This window comes from Primulina tabacum, chromosome 4, assembly GCF_025594145.1.
Source record: "Primulina tabacum isolate GXHZ01 chromosome 4, ASM2559414v2, whole genome shotgun sequence".
Classification (NCBI taxonomy): Eukaryota; Viridiplantae; Streptophyta; class Magnoliopsida; order Lamiales; family Gesneriaceae; genus Primulina; species Primulina tabacum.
The window spans coordinates 49,231,544-49,237,543 of NC_134553.1; positions in this window are offsets into that span (position 1 = coordinate 49,231,544).

Consider the following 6,000-nt stretch of genomic DNA (forward strand, 5'->3'; position numbering starts at 1 on the left):
TATATTGTTGGAATTTTGATGCTTAATGAATGAAAATTAAGCAAATAAATCAATGTGTTTGATTGGGAAAATTCAAAACGATGAACGAAGCTTAATGAACGAATATTAAGTTCGGTGGTTCTGAATTAAACTAGAAACGAGTTCTTCAAATGTTGAAAGAACTTCAAACGAGTAGTCGGAACATGTAAGGGACGAAAAAAAAAATTGATCGATGAACAGTGCCCGACGCGCGGCTGCGCACGGATCTGCGCGCGCCTGCCTAGTGCTGCCGAGCGCGCTCCTGCCGAGCGCGCTCCTGCCGAGAGCGCTCGGCAAGGGCTGCCGAGCGATGCCGAGAGCGCTCGGCAGCGTGCGCGCGCGGGCGCCTGCACGCGTCCCTTCGTGCTGTTTTCGTGTCCCTTCAATTTTTCTGGTATTTTTTCATTTCCTTGGCATTTTTTGATGATTTTGGCCAGTTACAATGGCCAAGGGACATCCCTATGTATGAAAGATCATGTCTTTTCACATGGAAAACATTAAATGCTTGATATTTTGAAAATCAAAAATACATACAAAAACTTTTTCCATCATAAGCATATTGTTATTCTTCTTTCTTCAACAAGAGAGAGTTTCTTCATTTCTTTGTTATAGAACTTGAATATTTGAGTGCTCATTATTCAAGAGTTGTAGTTGTATCTTGGGAGAAGATTGTCACCAACCTATAGCACATTGTGAGAGGCAAATTCTTCTTAAGGAGAAAGTGTTCAACACTTGCCTCTACAAGCCATATTCTTTTGTTTTCTTCTTGCTTCTTCTCTCAAATTTGAATACCACAAACAACAATCTTAAGAAGAAATTTGATTTTGATCATTTGCAAGAAGAATTTCAATGGCATCAACATCTACAACACCACATGCAACCATTGGACAAGGAGAGAAACCGGAGAAGTTTTCTGGTGCGGACTTCAAAAGATGGCAACAAAAGATGCTTTTCTATCTCACAACCTTGAGTTTGTCAAGGTTCTTGAAGTATGATCCTCCCACCGTTGCTGAAAACGAGACAGATACTAACATGAGGGCTGCTTTGGATGCATGGAACCAAAGTGACTTCTTGTGCAAGAACTACATCCTAAATGGACTTGACAATGCATTGTACAATGTGTATTGTCAAGTCAAGACCGCCAAGGAACTTTGGGATATGCTTGATAAGAAATACATGACGGAGGATGCGGGCTTGAAGAAGTTCGTTGTTGGGAGATTTTTGGACTTCAAGATGGTGGACTCAAAATCTGTGATGAGTCAAGTGCAAGAATTACAACTTATCTTGCTTCTTGCACGAGATTCATGCGTAAGGAATGAGTTTAAGCGAATCTTTTCAAGTTGCTGCGTTGATCGAGAAACTCCCTCCATTGTGGAAGGATTTCAAGAATTATTTGAAGCATAAAAGAAAGGAGATGGGATTGGAGGATCTCATTGTGAGATTGAGGATAGAAGAGGACAACAAGAGTACCGAGGCCAAGGAAAGTAAAATGGCAGCAATGGTGAACATTGTTGAATCGAGTTTTCAAGGGAAGAAGAGGAAGTTTGAGAAGCAACCACAACAAGGCCAACAACCACCAAACAAGAAGAAGTTCAAAGGCACTTGTTATAACTGCGGAAAACCAAATCACATGGCTAAGAATTGTAGGAAGCCAAAGAAGGGAAATCCTCAAGCCAATATAGTTCAAGAAAGGTCGGTACCATTTGATTTTTCTCAACTTGATTTGACTGCAGTTATTTTGGAAGCAAACTTGGTTGAAAACTCCAATGAGTGGTGGGTTGATACTGGAGCAACTCGACACATATGCTCCAACAAAGGGATGTTCTCCACATACACTCCATCGACCGGGAGAAAACTATACACGGGAACTCCGCTACATCTGAGGTGGTGGGCACCGGAAATGTGGTACTGAAGATGACATCGGGTTTGGAAGTAACCCTTGTTAATGCACTTCATGTACCGGACATAAGAAAGAACCTCGTGTCGGGGTCTCTGTTGGTTAAACACGGGTTTAGACTAGTATTTGAGTCTAACAAGGTTGTATTAACAAAGAATGGTCATTTTATTGGAAAAAAGATATCTCGATGAGAACATTTTCAAGTTGAATTTAATGGCTATACGCCAAAATGTTGTTGAAAGTAATAAAGACAAAAGTTCTATTTACTTGCTTGAGTGTTCTCATTTATGACATGTTCGTTTAGGACACGTAAATTTTAATACCTTGCAACGTTTAATGAAACTTGAATTATTGCCTAAACACAACGTCGATCCAACACAAAAATGCGAGATATGTGTTGAAGCAAAAATGACCAAAGCGCCTTACCACTCGATTGAAAGATGTACAACTTCTCTAGAACTAATACACACCGATCTTGGTGATTTAAAGTTTGTACAAACTAGAGGAGGGAGAAGTTACTATGTGACATTCATTAATGATAATACAAGGTACTGTTACGTATATCTTTTGAGGTCGAAAGATGAAGCTCTTGAAGCATTCAAATGTTATAAGACTGAAGTTGAGAATCAACTAGGCAATACAAATAAAGAGAGTTCGAAGCGATAGAGGGGGCGAATACGGAGCACCGTTTGATGAATTCTGCACATCTGCGGGTATAATTCATGAAACGACTGCACCTTATTCACCACAATCGAAGGCATTGCCGAAATAAAGAATCGAACCCTGAAAGATATGATGAATGATATGTTAATAAGTTCAGGACTACCCCAAAACTTGTGGGAGGAAGCAATACTATCGGCTAATCACATCCTGAACAAGATACCCCACAAGAAAAATGACAAGTCTCCTTACGAATTGTGGAAAGGTCATAAGCCTTCCTACAAGTACCTCAAAGTGTGGGGGTGTCTAGCTAAGGTTGAAATACCAAAGCCTAAACAAGAGCGAATTGGACCAAAGACGATCGACTGCATATTCATCGGATATGCACATAATAGTAGTACCTATAGGTTTATAGTGCACAAATCTGAAAATCCAGAAATGAATATGGGCATGACAATTGAGTCAAGAAATGCAGTATTTTTTGAAAATATATTTCCTTGTAAAGAGAGGAAAGAAAATGGTTCTAGCAAGCGAAAACTTGAGATGGAGCATAAAGGTCAAGTACCTACACATGATCCAACTCTAAATGAAAATGCTATACCATTGGAAGGCTCTTCAAAGGAGCAAGAGGCAAAAAGAAGCAAAAGGGCTAGAATCTCAAAGTCCTTTGGTCCATAATTCCATACTTTTATGTTGGAGAATGAACCAAAGAATATACAAGATGCTCTGGCTATCCCTGAAGCTCCTTATTGGAAATAAGCCATCAACTCTGAAATGGATTCTATTTTGCAAAACCATACTTGGGAACTAGTGGATCTTCCACCAGGTACCAAGCCTATTGGGATGCAAATGGATATTGAAAAAGAAAATGAGAGTTGATGGAAGTATTAAAAAATACAAAGCCAGGCTTGTGGCCAAAGGTTATAGACAAAGAGAAGGTCATGATTTCTTCGACACGTATTCACCAGTTTCAAGAATAACATTCATTCGTGTGCTCATTACTGTTGCAGCTTTGCATAACCTTGAGATACATCAAATGGATGTCAATACGGCATTCCTAAATGGTGAACTTGAAGAAGAAATATATATGGAGCAACCTGAAGGCTTCATTGTTAAAGGACAAGAAAGAAAAGTCTGTCGTTTAATTAAGTCACTATACGGACTTAAACAAGCGCCCAAGCAGTGGCACGAAAAATTTGACAAGGTAGTATTGTCAAATAGATTTAAGATTAATGAGTGTGACAAATGTGTTTACATTAAAGGCACTCGAGAATCTTATGTGATAGTATGTCTATATGTGGATGACATGCTAATAATGGAGAATAGCCAAGAGTTGATTAAGGGTACAAAGACAATGTTGACAAAACATTTTGATATGAAAGATATGGGTATTGGTGATGTAATTCTAGTGATTAAAATCTTTAGAACTCCAGAAGCAATAGTCCTATCTCAATCTCATTATGTATAAACAGTGTTAAAGAAGTTTAACGCTTATGACTCTACCCCAGTAAAAACGCCTTTAGACGTGAATGTCCATTTGACGAAGAATCGTGGAGAACCAGTTTCTCAACTGGAATACTCCAAAATTATTGGAAGCCTTATATACATCACTAATTGTACTAGACCTGACATCGCTTGTGCAGTTAACAAGTTAAGTCGGTTTACAAGTAATCCTAGTGATGCACACTGGAAGGCGTTGACAAGGGTGCTTAGATATTTAAAGCACACCTCAGAATATGGACTAAATTACACAAGGTATCCTGCAGTGCTTGAAGGATATTGTGATGCAAATTGGATTTCTGATACCAATGACTCCAAATCCACCAACGGCTTTGTATTTAGCATTGGTGGAGGAGCAGTCTCTTGGAGGTCATCGAAACAAACTTGCATTGCTAGATCTACTATGGAATCGGAGTTCATAGCGCTAGATAAAGCTGCAGAAGAAGCTGAATGGCTTCGCAACTTTTTAGAGGACATTCCATGTTGGGCAAGTCCAGTGCCAGCAATCTTGATACATTGCGACAGTCAGTCGGCAATTGCAATGGCACAAAACACTATGTACAATGGCAAGTCTCGACACATTCGTCGAAGACATAATACTGTGCGACAGTTGATCTCTAATGGAGTTATATCTGTTGATTATATTAAATCAAAGGATAACTTAGCGGATCCGCTTACAAAAGCATTAAATAGAGATCAAATGTACTGTCTTTCAAGAGGAAATGGGTTTAAAACCTACCAAATAAAGTTTTCATAGTGGCAACCCAACCTTGTAGATTGGAGATCCCAAGATCTTGGTTCAATGGGACAACTAAGTTATGAGAACTTGATGAATCACTCCTCATTCCCAAGAAGATGAGTGAAGTTGCCTACAAAGGTAGTGAGGTTAAGTATTGTACTTTTAATGATTCCGTAGCTTGCAAAAGCGGGGTAAGTAGGATACCTTTTTACAAGGAGATCACCTATGTACGTGTGAGGACGGGCCGCCTCAATGAAACATGTATGAAGCCAAGATGTGTTCCATGGCCAAAACGGACACAACCGATAAAACAAAATGGAAATGGAAGGAAGGTTATCATGTGGGTACAGTTGTCTGGTTTTACATGAACCGCCAAGAAGTTCAAGACATCAAGTTCACTTAGTGGCCTAATCCGATTATATTCCACTAGGGCATGTTCAAAGCCAAAAGCTACCTCTCCTGATGTGATAATTTTTCGTATATACTCTCTCTTATGCATCACGAGCATTCATACATTAATTTCATTCATGTGGAGGATTGTTGGAATTTTGATGCTTAATGAATGAAAATTAAGCAAATAAATCAATGTGTTTGATTGGAAAAATTCGAAACGATGAACGAAGCTTAATGAACGAATATTAAGTTCGGTGGTTCTGAATTAAACTCGAAACGAGTTCATCAAATGTTGAAAGAAGTTCAAATGAGTAGTCGGAACATGTAAGGGACGAAAAAAAAAATTGTTCGATGAACAGTGCCCGGCTGCGCGGCTGCGCACGGATCTGCGCGCAGCCGCGCGTGTCTGCCAGTAGCAGGCACGCGGCCGCGCGCGCTCCTGCCGAGAGCGCTCGGCAGGGGCTGCCGAGCGCTGCCGAGAGCGCTCGGCAGCGTGCGCGCACGGGCGCCTGCACGCGTCCCTTCGTGTTGTTTTCGTGTCCCTTCAATTTTTCTGGCATTTTTTCATTTCCTAGGCATTGTTTGATGATTGTGGTCAGTTACAATGGCCAATGGACATCCCTATGAATGAAAAATCATGTCTTTTCACATGAAAAACATTAAATGCTTGATATTTTGAAAATCAAAAATACATACAAAAACTTTTTCCATCATAAGCATATTGTTCTTCTTCCTTTTTCAACAAGATAGAGTTTCTTCATTTCTTTGTTATAGAACTTGAATATTTGAGTGA